Raw genomic sequence first — 19,196 nt, 5'->3', positions numbered from 1 at the left:
ACAATTTATTGAACCACCGGTTAGAGTTCTGCAGCTTCTCAATAAAAAAAAAAGGGCTGTGGACCTGTACTGCTTAAAAGACAGACTTATATGGTGCCAGCAGGGGAAGGAGACTTGTAGAAAGCAGAAAGCCCTTCCTTTTTATGTCTTGGATAGTGAGCAAGTGGGAGAATGCAGCCTATTTATGCTTTCTAAAAATACACCGGCGAGGCTTAAAGGGACAGCCCTTTAAGCCAGAGCCCGGCTGCCTGCACGGCTGCCTGCACACTCACACACCTCCTGAGCCACAGCGGCCAAACACATCCAGGCACTGCATTTTAATTCCTCTGACTGCACCTGCGCTGACAGCACACTGCACATCCTGCCTCTCTGAAAAAGGGGAACAGCAGCATGACAAACATCTTTACTCAGGTACCGTTCTTCATCTGGGAGAAGCAAGGTGTTTCTGCAGGAGAGCAGAATATTAAAATACTAGTTAATGAGAAGGGGAAACACTGAACCAAAAAGAGGAATCATTGACAAACGTGTTCTTGAACAGACAGAAATGAAAAATTATGACTAAAACCATGTGTTTTATAGTCATCAAAGGAGGTGGAGGCATGTTTGGGTAGGTCTGGCTACAGTAGTGAAGGTCAGCACTGCACACTGAGGCCAACACCCTCCTGCCCCCCCAGTGCCCTTTACCAGATGGGACAGCTGGGGACACTGTGGCCACAGGTGGGGCACAGCCTCAGTCCCAGCCACCTGCTCCACTGGGGTTTGTGCCTCCACCAAGAAGGAGCAGGGTCTGTGAAGGGTAAGTGGCTATGGAGCAGTCTTGGGGAAACACATACAAACACATGGTGTGCAGGGTGCAGTATTTGTGTTTTCAGGGATCAATTATGCTCTTCAGATGGTGATGCAAAGTTTTGTCACTCAATGGCATGAAAACAGGATGTGCCAAGTATCACCCAGTGTGGGCTGGAGCCCTGGTGCTTGTAGGGCTGGGCTCAGCAGAGAGCTTTGGGACCAAGTGATCCCACACTTGAACCTCTCTCTGCCCATGTTAGCATACATGCACATTTACCAGATTGTCTCTTAGCACCAGTTTTGGGCATTTGACACAAGGGCTGCCAAACCAGTAGCAGGTTGTTCAAAGCCCTGTTTCAGAGTTAGGATTCATCTTTCTCCTGAGTTAGCACAATACAGCAGGAATATTAATACCCAGCCTCAGATCCCGCACTTCCTGAGGGACCCTGATCTTTGCAGGGCCACCTGGGTCTGGCAATTGCCTGATCACATCTGTATGTATTGAAAAGGAACAGTTCCTAAAATTTTTGGTGAGTGCTGTAGTACTTGTTCCTAAGTACTATGATGATGGGGGGAAGTGTGCGTTGAAAACAACCGAAACAACAGCCACAATGTGTCTGGTTATTTTGTGTTCTTAACTGCAGTCAAGCTCTACTCACAGTGCAATACAGCTACAAGATTCCTCATCCTCAGTAATAACTAACAGATTTCCCTTTCTTGTCACCAGAGGAACCAGACCATGGGTACCACTGTGGGATACGATGCCAGCACAAATCTGGCCCAGAGATACTTTTGTTTAATCTGAAATGTAATTTCTAGAGTCCCAGCCTAAATGCTTCACCCTTTCATATTTCCACACCAACCTTTTCTCCTAGTACAATTTATGGTTCCGGCGGCTCCTCTAGGCTTCCCTGGCACAGCACATCCCCTTCAACGCCAAAATATCAGAACGAGTGCACGAGAGGACATGTTGTGTCGCTTGTGCCAATTGCGGCAGGGTCCCCGTCGCTCCGCTCCCCGCGCTGTGAAAGCAGCCCTGCACCGAGCGCTCAGCAAATCCCGGGCCCCTCATTGTAATTAAGTCCTTCTACATGACACGGTGCGAGAGATAAGGGATTAGTGCTTGAGACGTGAGGAGCTCGCTGCCGTGAGGTGCTCGCTGCAGGACCGGCATCCCTGACACAGAGGGAGCCCCTCGTCGGCGGCTCCTCTCGGCAGCCCCAGCCATGGGGGAGGAGGATGCGAGCGCTGGCCATTCCCAATGTCACCTGCAGAGAGCCATTAGCCCGCTCAGCCCTCTATTCCTACACGCTGAATCAAATTAATCTAACAAAAACAGATGACCTGTGAGCTCAGCCTGCCTTACAGCAAAGTCAAACGGGAGCGAGGGGCAGCGGCGGCGAGGGGCAGGGAGGGACAGCGCTGTCCCCGCAGCCCCTCGCTGTGGCCTCCCGCGGGTCTCCCTCCGTCGCCGGCTGTCGCGGCCGCGCCGCGCAGCCACCGCTCCCTCCGCAGCCACACGGGCCCTCTCCGCGGAGCTCGGGCTGGCCGCGCTGCCCCCTCCATTGCGCACGTCCGCACGCACACACAGAGCTGCTGACCTAGAGGTGTTAGCCACTCCGCAGCTGCCGTTCTTCTCACATTAATCCATAGGAATCAATGGACATTTCATTAGAGTAATCAAGTGTGGATGCATCCCGCATTTATATCCCGCACCTCCCCCTTCCCCCCCAGCTGCTTTCACAGGCTAATTGGTCCTACAGCAAAGACTATGTGGATATTTTTCCCTACAGATGAGTGTCAAGAGCAGTTTTTTACTGCTGGTTGAAATACCTATCAATAGAGAAGTAGTATAAAAGCCTTCACCCATCAGACGGTGTTGCTGATGCTAATACATTATGCACTCTCTGTTCTCACACACTCAACTCTCTCCTTTACACCTTTTCCCCACACTACTGAGTCATTTATGCTGACTTCCAGAATTAATCCATTGCATTTTCCTTAAAAAGAAAAAAAAAAAAAGGACTGCAATTAACACTTCTTATCAGTTCACAATACATTGAGGGAATTTCTCACATAATTATATTTCATCAGCAAGCTTTTAATTTTTTTGGTCAAATCTCATCTTGCTTACTATGATATGTTATAATTTCACCAGGTTTATGTGGTTTATATGCATATTGGTACACAATGACATCTTGTGAAAGGCACCAGCATTGTGTTCAGCACCTTTGCTGCCTGGGAGGGGATGCTATCCCCTCTCTGTTCAGTAGAGCTTTAGCAGGACTCAGTGCTGAGAAATATCCCTAGAATTGCTTTTGCTAAAATGTGTATGTGACAGAGGGCTGGTGACCAAGCGGTCACCACTCACAGTTGGGGGACCAAGGGCTTCCTTCAGATGGTCATTTTGAGGACATGAGAAAACGTGATGATACTTGTTTGAACAAAAAGTTTGAAAGTGGAATTTTTCATAAGATCATGGACTTTCCATTCAAAAATAATTTCAAAAGCTTTTACAGGAAGGTAAAGGAGGAAGGACACCTAACAGCATATTTAAAATGTATGAAAGCTTTAGAAATGCCATTGTGGAGGAGGAGGCAGTGCTGGGAAGGCAGGCAGCGGCTCAGGGGTGCTGCGCCTGTGCCTAAGGTGCCTCTTGAGAAGGGCTCCTGGGGCACAGGGGTAAGGGCTCTGCACAGGCACCCTCCAGTGCAGCAAAGATGAGGGTTATGTGGAAATTCATCACGCTGCACCATCACCCTACCCTGAGTAAATGCTTGGCTTGGGCAACCTCCAAGGAGAAGGGCAGGAGCTCAGGAAACAACAGGGATGGGAGCATTGGTGTCCCTTGAAGTTGAAATTAACTTTTCTCTCTTGGTAACTGTATTTGATGATTAGAAAAATGAGCTGAATTAAAAAATCACTGACTTGCAGTGAAGCTTATCCTTCTAGTATGTTATCTTTCAAGTCATGTCAGACCTGAAAAAAAAATCCCATATGTTCTAAGCAGAAAAGTACTTGATTATAAGAGTTTCAAGAACCAAAAAAAAAAAAAAAAAAAAAAAAAAAAAAAAAAAAAAAAAAAAAAAAGAAGAAGAAGAAAAATTCCTTTCTTCATCCCATTTTTATGACTTACATGGGTTTACCCCAGGTGAGAGTGGAGCCCCATTGGCTGCTGGTGCTAGAGTGCATTGTTTGCAATACATTTGGATATATTGCAGGGATGTGGAATTTCTTCTACCTTCCTGACTTTTCCAATATGGCATGTAATTTCCAGTTTTGTTTAATGAATACTATATTGGCTTTTAAGGGTATTTTTTTTTTTTTTTTTTTTTTTACTAAACCCTACTTTTTGCTTATGGCCAAATTCATGAAACTGCAATGAAGAAAAATGAACCTGCTGAAGGGGATTGACCCCACATGCTCACGACCAGGCCTTTCAAGACTAACGAGAGAGTTTGCATTTGCTTTTCCTGCCAGATCTCTTTCCTGAGGGCACGCTGCATAATGCAAAAAGAGCTATGTGAAGTTTGGTGCAGAGGATGAAAACAGGACCATTCGGCAGTTTTACAGAGATGAGGTTCTCTTCCCCTTCCCCCTCCACATGTTTTTCACTGTAAGTGAAAATGAAACTTGTGCTTTTCAGAGGAAATGGCTGCTAAAGGTTAAAGGGTAAGTCTTCCTTGCTGCAAGCATACATTTTTGCAAGCTGAATCTTATCCATGTGGCTAGCAGCACTCACACTGAAATAACTGCAGAGGGCTTAGAAGAAGAGTAGGGAAATAGAGGGCAAGAGCATCAAAAGAACATCCCAAAATTGATTCATCTGCTCTTTTTCATTCCTTCATTTGAGTTCTGGCCACCTTCTTTTTGCAATTCCACATTCCACTGTAGAAACAAATCACAATTCAGAGGTAAAGGGTGGGTAGCTGTGCCCAAAAGGACAGCCATTGTGCGAGGAAGCAAGAGCATTTCTCCAGGGCTGCCATGGGGGCTTACCTACCACAGGGGCAGGGAAATTTGGGGCAACAGGTAACTGAAGCCTTGACTCCTTGTCCTGCCAACCAACCACTATATTTGTGCAGCTGATGTACCCACACAGAAATACAATATCACACATCACAAGTCACTGGGAAAAGAGCAGGGGGAGGAAGGAGGCAGCTGTTGCCCACCCCAGCTTTCCTCTCTGCTTGCTTTTGTCTTCAGAGTGCCTGTCATTTGGCTCTTGGGTTTTTTCCTGACACAGTGAAAGAGTGTCTGAATGGTCCTGAAAGCAGTTTCTTGGACATTTTGATACATTCTGTTCAGTGCAATGCTCCTAGGAAATATTTGACCTCTAGCAAACACACTCATTAATATCCACATGGAATTCAGAATACTCCTGGTAACAGTGTGTTATATAAAATACAAAATAGGATGAACAGAAGTCCAATCAAAACCACACCTTCTAATGGCATATAGCTTGCAGAATGAAAATGTATTCAAGATTGAATGCATTGACACAGAACATACATAGAGAGCAATAGAGCACAAATGTATATCTATGAAATGTACAACCATTTAGCTTTAAAGGAAGACATTTAAAGTTGTTTATGAGACAGCAAATCCAGATTTGAGAGGGAGTCAGCATTTTCCTCCTATTCCTTCTCTCTCACTTGTCTCTGAAAACCAAGCACTGAATCCAGCATCTCGGAGATGGGTGAAGGGTTTCTTGTGCTTGCCTAAGGAAAGCTAAAGTTTCAGCGAAGCAGTGCTCCAAAGGATGCAGAGTTGGATAGGCAGAGGGATGGCTGGGAAATGGTTATGGCCAAGCTCAGTGTTCAGAAGGCTGCAGGTGCCAAGTTTTCTCTGGAGAGGTCTCCCAGTGACCCCAGAGTGCCCAGCAGCTGTCCCTGCTCCTTGGGGCTGGGGACCTCTCTCCCCAGGCAGCCCCACGCCTCAACATTGTGCAACACAAGTGAAACATCACAGGAATGGCTCTTGCTCCTTTGAGGTTGCTCATATCCAGGAAACATTGCTTTAATTTCCTTCTAAGAAAGCCGAAGTGGCCCAAGTTAAAAAAGCTCCTCGTGCTTGTTCTGTAAAGCACCACTTATTGATATACCTTAAAACCAAAATTCACTTAAAAAGTTCACAGCAGGAAAGTAAGAGAAACAAGAGAGTTTTTCTGAGTCTGGAGTTTCTGATATCCAAGTCAGTTAATGGATTACATTCACCTTTCAGTGGTCCCAGGTTCAGCTTCCACTGTCACTGCTGTGCCTTTTTTGGCTCTGACCTTACTCTGATTTGCCAGCCACTGACAGGTGAGAATGAACCTCCAGATACCTCAGCACTTCCCTGTGGTTTTTGGGGTAGTTAGGACAAAGGTGAAAGATGGAGAAATCTTGATTCTATGTTTCAGAAGGCTGGTTTATTATATGATGATATATATTCTATTAAAAATGCCACACTAAAGCTATACTAAAAGAATGGAGAAAAAGATGCATTAAAAAGTGAAACAAGAATAGAAAAGAATGTATAACAAAAGCTTGTGACTCCCAGAGAGTCTGACTCAGCTGCCTCCTTGATTGGTTATTAAGTAGAAACATCCAACATAGATCAATCAAGAAAGCACCTGTTGTATTCCACAGCGACAGATAAAAATTTGTTTACATTTATTCTTGAAGCCCTCTCAGCTTCTCAAGAGAAGAAAATCCTAACAAAAGGATTTTCATAAAATATCATAACTTCCCCACTTTGCTGTGGACACACCCACTTTCTCTTAAGCCTGTGATACACACTTTTAATTTGCTGTGTGAATTTTCATTGAGCTTTACTCCTCAACTTGCAGATGTGATTTCAAAGATTGCTGAAAATGGGTCTGCACAGGTTTTGAATTCTTTATGAGATGCAAAGGAAAAACCCCACCCGTTTTATCTTGCAGTAGGAATATTGATAACTTCCATTTTAACTGATTCCTTGAGGCCAAAAATTCTGATAAGGCTGGAAATATGTCTATGTTGGTCTACATTAAACACGAAGTTGTCTTGATATTTGACATTTGTAGCATGGACCGCCTTGATGTGGCCTCCTGAATTTTTGGGATAAGTTTCTTGGGTAAGTTGGGATACCTGAACAGTACATTAAGATCAGCCCAAAGTCATTGGATGACATGCCCTAAAGGGTCTGAAATTGAATTTTTTCTTCCATGACAAATAGATGTATGGCCTTTTCTGACACTACAGATTTCCTTTCTCCCCACATAGATGTAATGAAGGCAGATGATTTGTATTCAACCTGCTGCATAAAAATTGTGTGGGATAAACACCCTTTCCACTTAACAATGACCAAATCAGCAGTGGAGGAGGAGGACATGGAAGAATGGTGCTCTCTTTCACACTGCCCTGTTAGATGAGCTCAAATGTAAAAGCTGTGCTGAGAAGCTTTGAAGACTCGCGCGCTGTGTGTGCAGTGCACAGGGCACAGATCCCAGCCAGTCCCTGTGGTTTGTGTGCAAGTGGAGAGCAACAGCAAACAGGTGAATGAAACTATGGTCTCAGCCAGGGTCTTCCTGAGCTCTTGTTTTGGAAGGAAATTTGCAAGATGGCACACCAGCCTTGGCCCTGCCTGTAATGATGGGTATCAGAGGTATGCACTAGAGTCACACCAAAGCACCCATATTTCATCTGAAATTTCCCTCCATGACAAATCCCTGCTTTTTGTTTTTTAGCATGGCATATTCGAGTTTCTTCAGTCTTTCTTAGAACAGAGCTAGCCCAAACTCAGTCCTAGGCAGTGTGCAGCCAGCAGGGTGGCTGAAGGCTTCCCAGACCTCTTGCTTTTCTCTCCTTGGTTCCTTGTTTGGACTCAGTCTCTGCACATATTGGTTATTTCCATACAAGGTAAATAGAGTGGCCTACTTACAACTGCCCAGATTCACTTTTGCCCTTTTTTAACAGAGTTTCCTTGCCTGATGCCATCTGTACCTTTTTCACACCTCCTTTGGCACAGAGTGACTCTAAGGGGGAGTGTACATACTGCAACTGGAATAAACCGAAACTTTTCCAAGAATATACACACTGCCAAGAAAAGTGTGAAGCTGCTGACAAAGTTTTCATATGGAGTATTAGAAAATACATATCAAGGGGTTTTTAAAATTTTGTTTGATAAAGAAGAAAAAAAAAAGCATTATGGGAACCGTATTGAGATCTCCAGAAATTCCCCTTTTTTGCATTTACCTGCACAGGCAGCAGAAGAGGCAGTCCAGGAAAAAGGTATTCTAAGAAAAAAACAGTTATGTTCAAAGGCCAGGGCTTTGTACATTATTTATAATGTGTAAAAAGCCCATGCACTTTGTTATCACTAGAACCTGTCTGGAGATGGGGATTAGACAGCATCATCATCTATGGCTGTATAAACTAACTGATGGTCTTCCTTGCATTCTAATAGCTGCAGCTGATGTGTAACTGATCACCACTGTCTTCATTCTCTGCTCTGTGAACCACCAGTGAATCACAGGGGAACAACAAAAACACCACTATTTGGAGGTCACAGACACCACAGTTATTAATGTAAAGGCTTGAAACAAAGTATAAAAGTTTCTCTTAGGTCACACGCCACTCCTGCCTTGTAGAGGATATATTATAATCTATTGTTTTTCTAAAACAAGGGCATGAAGCTCTGTGGTACTATTGCAGACCTTTTGTAACAGCAAAGCTGCTCAGGACCTACATGGAGAGTAAGGGGCTGACAGCAGTTAAAACTCCTTCCAGGAGAGGTTCCAGATGAGGCAGGGGAAGGGATTACTTTAATCCCTGTCTCACTCACAGGCTCTGCTGGCCTTCAAAAGGTATTCCTGAGCTGAAGTGTTGGATCTGTTGAGAGGCTCTTCATAAAATATCATGGAGCCAGTTTAGAGAAAATGGATCCTCTTCTTTTCATCTGCCTGGAGGGTTTTGGCAGTTGCTGGGGCTTGAGGGTTTGCTAATGGCAAGAAGAAAGGCTCTAAAGTGGTAGAAGTGGGAAAAGAATAATGCTAATGTAGGCAGGCAGATTGTGCTAAGGTTTCATTTCTGTGACCAAAGTCTTGCAAAGGCCAGCCAGTGAAAATGAGCACAAAACCCAGGACAGGACCTGCCACTATCTGCTTTCCTCAGCTTTAATCATAAACCAAAAGCTTTTGCTGTGAGGAGCACCCACAGTGCAGAGCCCTCCCCTTTGCCCAGGAGTGACAGAACGACCCCTTGGCACGACCCCTTGGTTAAACTTTGCTTTGGTATTTCTAACCATACTTCCTTTAAAGACAAATTCAAAGTACAAATGTTGGTTACCTTTTTGAAAAAATGGGTCAGATTTTTAAGATGAATCAACTTTAAAAAAGACTTCAGAGCTTGCACTGTGCTTATTGCCTTCCAAAGCGTTGCTGGCAATAGCAATTTTAATATGAAGCAATAAAAGAGGAGGTGTGAGGACTATTGCACTACAGCTTGCAGATGGCTGCTCAGCCACAGGAGGTTGCAGAGAAGGGGTCCCACAGCTATTGTGGTCCTTTGAATAGTGAACAGCCCCCCTGGCTATTTGGAGCTGGGGCTGAGCACAGCACTCTGCCAGGCAGGCCCTGAGCTCCAGCAGCCCTCAGGGCCACACGCTATCGGCTCTATTTACAGAAGTTGGTGGACTTTCCTCCACAGCTAAACAGGCTGACAGCCTCAGAGATTGGCTTTGAGTTTTTGGTTTGAACAAATCAATGAGCTACAAGGAAAACTACAAAAACAGCGACAAAAGAAATGGTTTCTGAATGTTACCTGAAAAACCACAGAGTTTCAAAAGAGAAATCTCTAGCAAAAAAGATACCTGGAGCAAGGCAAGGGAAGAAGTTCCTCCTGCAGTACATAGATCAGTGCAAAACTATAAAACACTACCTATTGCATACTATTCTGGACACAAAGACAGACTTGATGAGAGTCACTTTTAGGCTGTTTCAGTCCATCAGTAGAACTGCCAAATAATTTCTAATGCAATGCAGAAAAACTATAGTTTTTAAAGTTAGTTTGTGACCCACACTTGTGCTAGCCCCAGAGCACAATAACAGCTCAAGCACTTCCTGAGTTAAATAAAACGTGAGTAGGAAGATGTAGATGGAATTTCAGTTTTCATCATCAACTTTTCCGCCTAATTACATTTAATTCACATGTGAACAACCCTGTCCCACAGACTGGTAAGGAAGGCAGTGGGCAGAAGAGAAAGACATGAAGGTGACTTGAATATCTGGAGTACAAACATCAATAAAGAAATGTTTCTTTACTAATGGTAATAACCCCTACTTCTCACACAACACTGGAAATAGAGAGCACTGTACAAGTATTAACTCATCAATGACCTAATGAATGATTCAGACAAGGATCCCACTGGAGTCCTGCTGCTGTGGAGAGACCCTGGGGCACTGACTCCCCCAGAGAGGCTTGGGGAGCAGCAGCAGAGGCTGTCCTGCCTGCCAGCAGCGCATCCCAAGCCACAGTGCCACCCTCTCCTTTGGGAACATTTGGGTGGTGAGCTCGGGAGACAGAACAGGTCCCAAGAAGCACCTTTGGTAGGTTCTGAAAGGGGAAAAGTGGCAAGGGGCAAAACTCAGATACAAAACACCTTATGGATGGTAAATACATGTGTAAGACATTTACTTAAGGTAAACTCTCACAAATCTGGAAAGCTTTTATTGCTACACTGGCAGTGGTGCTGTGCCTGTGAACGAAGAAGTTCACAAACCAAGTGACCAGAGGAAGGCACTACCAGCAGGTCCCTGAGAGAGCCTGTGTCTGTTTATCCTGGAACCACATCCCAGTGCTGCCCTAGCAAGAGGGGTGAGTGATGCAAAGGGAATGAACTTGCTGAGCTGATTACGGAGACTGCAACAGGTTCCCAAGGGTTCTGGCCAAATTCCAGTCCAGTAAGAAATGCTTTGCCTGTTTCACTTGGGTACCGGAGGTTCAAATTCAGGCTGAGCTTTAGCCGCAGCAGAAAGGGCTGTGAAAGGCAGGGCTGTGAAGCAGCTGCAGGTGAACTGGGCTCTCTATCAGCCTCAGGGTGGAAGGAGGTCAGCATAGCACAGCACATGCATCCCTGCCACCCTCCCACTTCCACCTCGTGCCCAGGGCAGCTCTTCACCCTCAACTGACTGAGCAAAGCTTTCTTGGCAAAGCTTTCCAGCAGGAAAGTGTTCAGCTGGTACAAAAGATAACCCTGAATCATTGTTCAGGGCTCAGAATAATAAAGGGTCATCAGTCTGGTGTGTCTGATTGAGTATACAAATTTGAGCTGTGAAGAGTAAAGACTTTATTTATTTTACAATAATGAGGAAGGTTATGATGCTATATAATCTAATGCTGGGCACATTTGCAGGTTAGAACATTCTGCAGTAATATTATTTAAAGATGTATTTTCATTTGTGTGATTAAGTCTGGCTTGCATGAAAATGGAGATACTTCAGCTTTATGAAGGGTTTTCTGTGCATTTTCACAAACTTAGCTGATTTTTTTATGTGTATGTCAAAATGAAGTTATATACATCAAAGAATATCATGAGTTTTCAAGTCTGAGGTCCAAATTCATTATTGGTGTAAGTGCTGCAGAGGTAACCGATAATCTGACCCAGATTCTGGACTTTAGACAAAGTTTATCATCCCTGGGGATTATGTAGAGTTTACTTATCAGGAGAAGAATCCAATCATCTTTCATGCCCCTGGTGTGAGGAGTGGACTTTGCAGCCACGTTTGGCAGTGGGTGCCTTGTCTGGGAAATGCCTCAGTGTGCTGTGTAATAAAGGGCACTTGCTAGAGCCGAGTGCTGGCAAGAAATTGTGCTGCCCTGCTTCTGTGTGTGGAGGCATATGTGAGCAGGCTGTGTGTCACTGAGATTTGTAGATAACCAAAGCTGGGAACTCGATGGTTTATAGTTTACTGATGCAAGTTCCTGCTTTTCATTGATCTTCATTCACTAAATTTGGACATTTGACTGCTAGAAATGAACAAAGAAGCTTTTAACACCATCTTTCACATCTCTCCAGTGCCTATGAAAGGCATTATTTTGTTTTAAGGAAATGATGAAACTGAAAGAGAACCCCTACTATATGCATCTAAAATATTGGGAGAATTTAAAACCCAGGCTGAGCTTGGGTTACATTTGTATTTTGACTTCCCTTTACATTTTATAGGGAAGTAATTGATCCATGTAAAGCACTTCTATCTCATACTGAGAATGGCAGCATGTGGTGCCCCAACAATTAATGTGAAAAATTCCTGCTTTTAGTTTTCTATTAATGTTAACCCGAGCCATTGTGTGTCCCTGTTCCATTGCTTAGCTGCAGTTGTACTGAGCAGCCTTGGAAAATAGATGAAGGATGGGTGGTTATTGCTCAAAATACAACTGGATTTCAAAACAAAACCCTTGGAGCTTAGAGTTCATGCCAGTGCTATCTGTGGCTCTTAAATGCCATTCACCCCTAAGAAGCACCCTACAACCAGACGAAACATTTGTGTGATTTAGCTTGATGTGGTGCTTTCCAGGGTCCAAAGCAGGACTGATACATTATTTCTAAAAACGAGAGAGGAGAAATAAATATCTTCCTTTAACTGCTAAGGAAAAAGACAACTGATAGTTTCAAGAGATTCAGACTTTCTTTCAAGTGTCCTACGAACAGATAACTCCAGATACGAAGTGAAAACAGCTTGTTGTGTTTCTTTAAAAGGGCCTAGTCAATCTGCAAAGATATTTTTCTCTTATGCTTGGATGTTTTATGTACATAGCTCTATTTTTGGCTTAACAGCTTTCCTGTTTAAATCACTGAAACACATCAGCTAAGCAAAACTGCATTTTGCAGACCCATGACTGACTGAAGTGTTAACATATTGTGGTTTGAGAAAGCATAAAAAGGACAGACTAGAGGGAGGGAAAAATTTTCATTAGGGGATTAATTAGACAAAACAAAGCAATAAGAGACTCCAAAAGGCTCACTCTTCCGAGATTTCCATAATTGTGCTCTTCACAAATGAGTTTAATCACCCGAAGGAAGAGCCAAGGGCAGATGAGGAAGTGGTCAACAAGGAGCAGTAAGTGACCACTGCATTCCTGGGCTATCTCGTGCACATCAGGCCCCATATCCGGGCTGTAAAGTGATGCACTAATGAATCCTGAGCTGCCTTTGCAGCACTGTGCTGAGCTCCTGAGAGCTGCTGCTATTCTGGGGAAAAACCAGTTCCGCTCACATTTTCCCCTGTCATCTAGGGGCTGCTAACACTCCTATAGGATGTATATTTTGGAGGTCAAACAAATCAATACCATTCAAAATCAAAACGAATATGGTAAACAAACAGTCTAATGTGATTAACTGAGATGCTTTCCTTCTTTTTCTTCTGTGCTTGGTCCTCAAAAGCTTTAGTGGCATAAACAATAGAAGGAAACAAAATGAATATGTAAAGTATCTCATCTCTTCCCACATGTAATAAAATGAAAACAAATGTTCTCACTTCTACAAACTCCACCACATCAAATTAATAATGGAAAACATCACATCAAAGCACTCTTTGTGCTCAATAGCCTGTGGCACATTTGGACTCATCAATAGATGTTCAACAATATTACAACTTGTTTAAATCTTGGTAAAGTAGTGTTATGTACTATTGTTATTGACTTTCTTTTTCTAATTATCACCCAAAGGTGACAGATGATACAGCACTAATGATCAGACTGTTTAAGAGCTGAATCAGCTTAGAATCCCAACTCATTAAACCTCAGCAAGACTAAAAGATTCCTTGGACTTCAAGGCTAAAAGATTTACTCTGCTGACAACATTTTGGTCAGTTATACAGGGGACAAATTCAAGAGATTTTTCACTGGCAGCATCTTTGGAGATTTTAAGGATTCTAGTACAAAAAAGTGCCTAAATATTTAAAAGTATATAAAATCCATAGAGCTGTCATGATAAAGCAAATATTTGCAGAACCACTTTTGTTATGCTAAACCTTCCCTTGAAGCTGTTCAAGCTCATAGCAAAACTGTTCTTGATTTTAATAGAAGCTGAAGCCAGGAGGAGTTGCAGAGCCATGGCATTGGTTTGAACCCATTTCTCCCAGTGTGGTCAGAAGCAGAGACCCCAACAGCATGTTTGTGGTGCGTACCAGTGTACTTCAACCTTGCACCAAATTCATTATTTTCTTAGCCAGTTTGGCAAGGACATGTGGCATTCTTACATCTGTTTTAGAAAATCTGAATAAACTAATATATTCCTTTCTGTTGCTTCACTGGATACAGGTTAGGAACGACATTCCTGATGCTATCCCAATGTTAGGAAGTGATGGCTGTCTCTAACAGCAAGAGCTGAATCAGATTTCTGAAACTAAAAGTAAAGGTAATGAAGAGATTAAATTAAACTAAGGGATGGGGATGAAACACATCTTCTGTAACTGCATTGAACAATAAGCTATTAACACTTCCTGACTGCAATGCTTGATACCAGTGTTTAGTCTGAAGATGTTTGTCCAGAGCAAGTAAATCCTCACCCAGACAAGCCTCCATCTCCTTGGCAGTGACCAGAACTAGAAGCATTGGCCTCCACACCTTGCAGTAAAAGCCCAAACATTTTAGCTCATGTGCTGTCCCTCACTCAGAGCTCAGATGGTACATTTCCCAGTGAGCTGTGCTACTTCTGCATGGAGACCTATAGGAATTAACCTTTAAAATCAGGCAGTAGTCACTGTAATCTCTGTATCTAGTTTGTCCCATTCAAGCCCTGTGTTATAAATCAGAATAGCAGCTAGCCAATTTGCCAGGCCACATTCCTTACAAAGTAAATGAAACCATTAGGTGCTATTACAAGGGCAGGATTAGCAACTGAAAACTTCCCTATAAACTGCTATCTAATAATTTATTACAGTTTTGATGTTTCCTGGCAACTGAACAGATTAATAAGTCCATAGTCCACTTCTGATATTCTCTTTCCCCCTATCACAAACTTTTGGACTTTGCAACGTTTATTTTCACTTTAATGAAATTCACTGTATCAGAGAGTCAGTGCAGGACTGGCAGTGGTGCTCTAGTTACAGCCCAGGAAAGATTTTACCCCAGTTAGACAAAACCCACATATTAGAGTGTCACAGCAATGAGGTGCGGAGACAATTCTCCTGCCTGATGTACACACAGAGTGAAAACACAGATATGTACTTGCAATACCTTGTCCCACCTTAACTGCTTTTCTGCCATGAGCTTCCCCACTTGTACTCTGCAGCTGTCTTGAGTCAAAAAATGACGGCTTTTTAATTTTTCTACTTCTTTTTAGGACTACCCACGTGCTAATCCGGTCACAGACTCACCCGTTCAAAGACACTGTGCACCTTGATGAATGTTGTAAATCCCAAATTACACAGGATTTATTTTGGGAAATTGCTTTTTCCTTTTTTCCTCACAAAGTTGATCGAGGCTAAACCCTTTGTTCATTTTGGGTCGGCTTAAGTCTAAGTCCAAATGATACATCTAGCTTTAGTTTTGATAAGGGCAAAATTAAACCCCAGGCTGGATCCTGCAAGTCCCTGCTATGCAGTCCCCAAAGGCTGCCTGGTACACAGCTTTTCAACCTCTCGAGCAACCAGAGCTATTTACTTTGGAGTCACAAAATATAAGGACTAAAGATCTTTTTTCAATATTGACATTCAATGGAAAGGTTACTTATTTTTGACAGTCCTTCAAAAGAGATTCCCAACGATTGCCCCATTTCTCCTTCTCTCTGTGTCTTATCCCTGAAGCCTCCAGCTGCAAGCACCATTCTTCTTTGCTGCCTGTCAACGTGAGCAATTAATGGCTCTGAAGGGTTGCTTTGAATGGCCTGTGTAGTCCCACCCACAGGAACTGGCTCCAAGATAGCAGCGCCAAGTAGTTTCATGGGAATCCATAGAGGAGCAATAGTTTTACCCAGAGGTGATAATGTTTTGGATAAAATTGTGAATCAGTTTTTAGCTGTGTGCTATGAGCTTCAGGCTACTTTTTAAATTCTCCCCCAAAGCTTACTGTTTTTTACATGAAGAGGCCATATGTCATAATAAACATCAGGCTTAGGAACAGCTCACACTCTAAATGTCAGGCTACAAAGTTACCTTTAAAGATTAAATCTCTGCCCTCTTCAAAAGGGAGGTTGAAGGGAGGGATGAAGAAATCCCAAATACAGAGAGCTTTACAAATAAAGCAAAGTTTACTACTAACAAAACGTATCTTGCAAAAACACACTTGGTGCTTTGCTGTTGGAGCTGCCCTCGATAAAATGTGGGTGTCATTTGAAAAGGACATCATTTCCAATGAATTCTGAAAGTGTCACACAGAGTATTGATCGATCGAGTCTTGCCGTCAGCGTGACCGGGGCCGGCAAAAAGCTATCCCTGTGATCCAATTTTCAGAGCTCACAGACACCTCCAGTCCCAGGCAAATGGCGTCAGCAAGTGGCAGGAGGGGTCTGGGGGAGGGGAGCTGGAGGGAAACGTGAAGGGGAGAGGCTTTGCACTGTCTGCTTGTCTAAGCATTAAATGTTATTAGGCACAAGCATGGCACCCCCATTGTGTGGGGAGGCTGCTGTATTTCTGGCTTTTGTGTTACCAGCAATGCCCAACCATTTGTACATCAAAAGTAGGTCCTTATCAGCAAGATATACCCTGATAAGATCACGTTTTTTATGATTACATCAGTGTTCAGCCAGTTTCCTGCTTTTGCCTACAGACACGCACGGCGCTGGGCGAGGGCGGCGCGAACACCGGAGCCATTGTTGGCCAAACACCTGTGAGCCGTGGCTGGCTGTGACACACGGGTGGCACTGCCCCCCGTGTCCCCAGAGTGGGCTGTGGGCAGCAGGAGCACCCTGGGCAGAGCACAGAGCCAGCCCTGGGCTCTGCTCCAGCTGGGCTGCTGCATGCAGGGCTCAGGTACCAAACAGATCCAGCTCACAGGAGAGGCTGGAGAGGGAATTCTCAAAACCCTTTATGAAGCTGAGCAACCTCAAAAGGAAGGCATTGTCTCAGCCTGAAGGAATCCTGTCTTGAATCTGAAAGTGCTGGGGACGCCCCCACTGCTGCACAATTAAGGATGCACTTTGTTTTTCCTTGTGTTACACATTGTGTGGCATCCCAGCACAACAGATCCTTTGCTGGACTTGCAGGCACCACATGAGCGAAATAACAGGAAAGACAAAAACATGAGAAACAACAATAAAGGGAGAGCTGCCAGGTGGGAGCAATAGGATGATTTGTTGTTTGCATGAAGCCAGTGGGGAACGGCAGCGGGTAAGGAAAAAAAGTTTAAGTGGGATGAGGGAATTATACACATTTTCTTATTATACACCTGATTTCTGTTTGTGGACTCATTGTTACTCAATATGGGAAATATTGGCTCCTGCTGTATTGTTTCTTCTTTGTACTGAATGACACAAAACCTCTTTCATTACTTTTGCAAGGAAGTTACTTCCTTTCCTAAGAATTATTTATATATTAAAATATAACCAGGAACTGAAATGTTCTATTAGTCATTTCTAGCATTGAAAAGAATGCTATTTTTGAAAACAGAATGGAAGTGTTCAACAGAAACTGAATTTTACTGACTATATTAATAGTATTTTAAAACAAAAGCTTCAGAATGTAAAGAGAAATTTAAAATAATCCCCACAGCTTTCATTTTATTAAAAGAAAAAAAAAGCAACTATTTACTCCCAGTGGTACTCTTTTTAACAGGCTTCTGTTCTAATTGGTGTCTAAATCTACAATTATTTCTGCTAAATCTGAGGAACTCTCACGTCTGAGTGAGTACAGCAAAGAAAAACAAGGCTCCACAAACAACAACAACAACAACAACAACAATAATAATAATAATAATATCTTTTGTTTACTATAAATTAAATATTTTGTTTTCAAGAAACACCTAGGTAACTGAAATTCTTGTAAGTCACCCAGAAAGCATGTTCTAGTGTTGGCACACCAAATTCACCACTTATAATAAAAAAATAAGGAGAGAAGATGCAGTGAAGACACACAGCAAAACTTGCCACAGGATAAACCATGTTTGCACAGAGAGCATAGCACCTCTTCAAGCCACAGACAAATCAATCAAAGTCAACATCTATTTCCAAGTGATTTGGAAACAGAAAAAAAATAACTAATTTAATGAATTTTTCATTAGAATTCCTTTACTCTACCACAGATGAGCTAAAAAAATCTACAAAACAGTCATGCAGTGCTTGAGAGAGAGCAGAGTCTCCTTAGCTTAGAAGCAGCTCCTAACACCCCATCGGAGCTCGGCTAAACCCATGCCACCTGAAAGAGCCTGTTTAGGCCTCTGCTTATTTTGTGCTGCCTGTGCAGGGGTGTCTGTCTCCTAACAGCTGCCCCTGAACTTTCAGGTGCCTGCCATTTTCCCTGGTAGAGCCCTTTCCCCCAGTGATTTCTGTATTTGTTAATACATTTAATTGCAGAGGTCTGAGTTTCTGTATATTGGTTCTCATAACCAGCTGCAGCTGATTTTTTTTTTTTCAGAAAGTCTGGGTAAGAATACACATATTTGATAAGAGCCCCAGACTGATATCAGGGCTGATCAATATGCACAAAATCTGTCACGGTCCACTTCATCAAATGCAGCTTTTTAAAATGAAATCTTATCTGTTTTTCAATAAATATTTCTCCAAGTGTTCAGTGGCAGAGTACAGAATGAACTCATGCAAAGTTCATGAATGAGTGAGCTCATGTAAAGCTCATGAAGTTCAGTGCTTGACCAAGGTATCACTGATTGCTGATGCATCTGCTGCTGCTCCAGATGCAAGGGATCAGAACTGAAGTGTTCATGTGGATTGCACTGGCAGTACCAAAGGGAGAGAGCTCACGTGGAGGATTCTGGCTTTTCTCAGCACTGATGTACCTAGCCCAGAAGTATGAAATACATTCTCAATAAAATGCATCTCTTCTGGACACTAATACATGAGTAGTCATGAGAAAAATAATGGAATTTTATTCTGAAGGTACCAAGTCAAAGTCAATTCATGGTGAAAGTTACCATTAACTTCACTGGGGTTCAATTATGTTCCAAATGATTTCTTCAGAGGTTCACCAGGGCAACCCACTCTGCTGCAACAGCTGCACTGGGCCAACCAACAGATTAAGCAGCTTTCCCCTCTTGATTTAAGACAGTTTCTAGTTTTCCACAGCAAGTAGATATTCCACAGCAAATGACATAGCCTAAACCTGAAAACTAACAGGAAATTGAAGGAGAGCAATTCCTTTCACCACTTCCTTTCCAACTTCCCTTTCACCACTGTAAGCACTTCATTGTCTTTTATTTTAGCTCTTTTTCACCATTATTTATACTAGCAAGGCGAGAGGACGTTTACTTTGATGGCTGTCTAATAACCATAGCTAG

The 19,196-nt window shown here is 43.1% G+C and overlaps 1 long non-coding RNA gene across 1 annotated transcript; it reads left to right on the top strand.

Annotated features, from left to right (window-relative positions):
• The first annotated feature begins 290 nt into the window (after positions 1 to 290).
• Positions 291 to 14,166, top strand: LOC119704916. Its single transcript, XR_005258099.1, has 3 exons — positions 291 to 411; positions 13,833 to 13,928; positions 14,070 to 14,166. It is a non-coding gene; the product is annotated as an uncharacterized LOC119704916 (long non-coding RNA).
• The last annotated feature ends 5,030 nt before the right edge of the window (positions 14,167 to 19,196 follow it).

This window comes from Motacilla alba, chromosome 10 (genome assembly GCF_015832195.1).
Source record: "Motacilla alba alba isolate MOTALB_02 chromosome 10, Motacilla_alba_V1.0_pri, whole genome shotgun sequence".
In the NCBI taxonomy this organism is placed as follows: Eukaryota; Metazoa; Chordata; class Aves; order Passeriformes; family Motacillidae; genus Motacilla; species Motacilla alba.
This window is presented reverse-complemented; position numbering and strand designations above follow the sequence as displayed.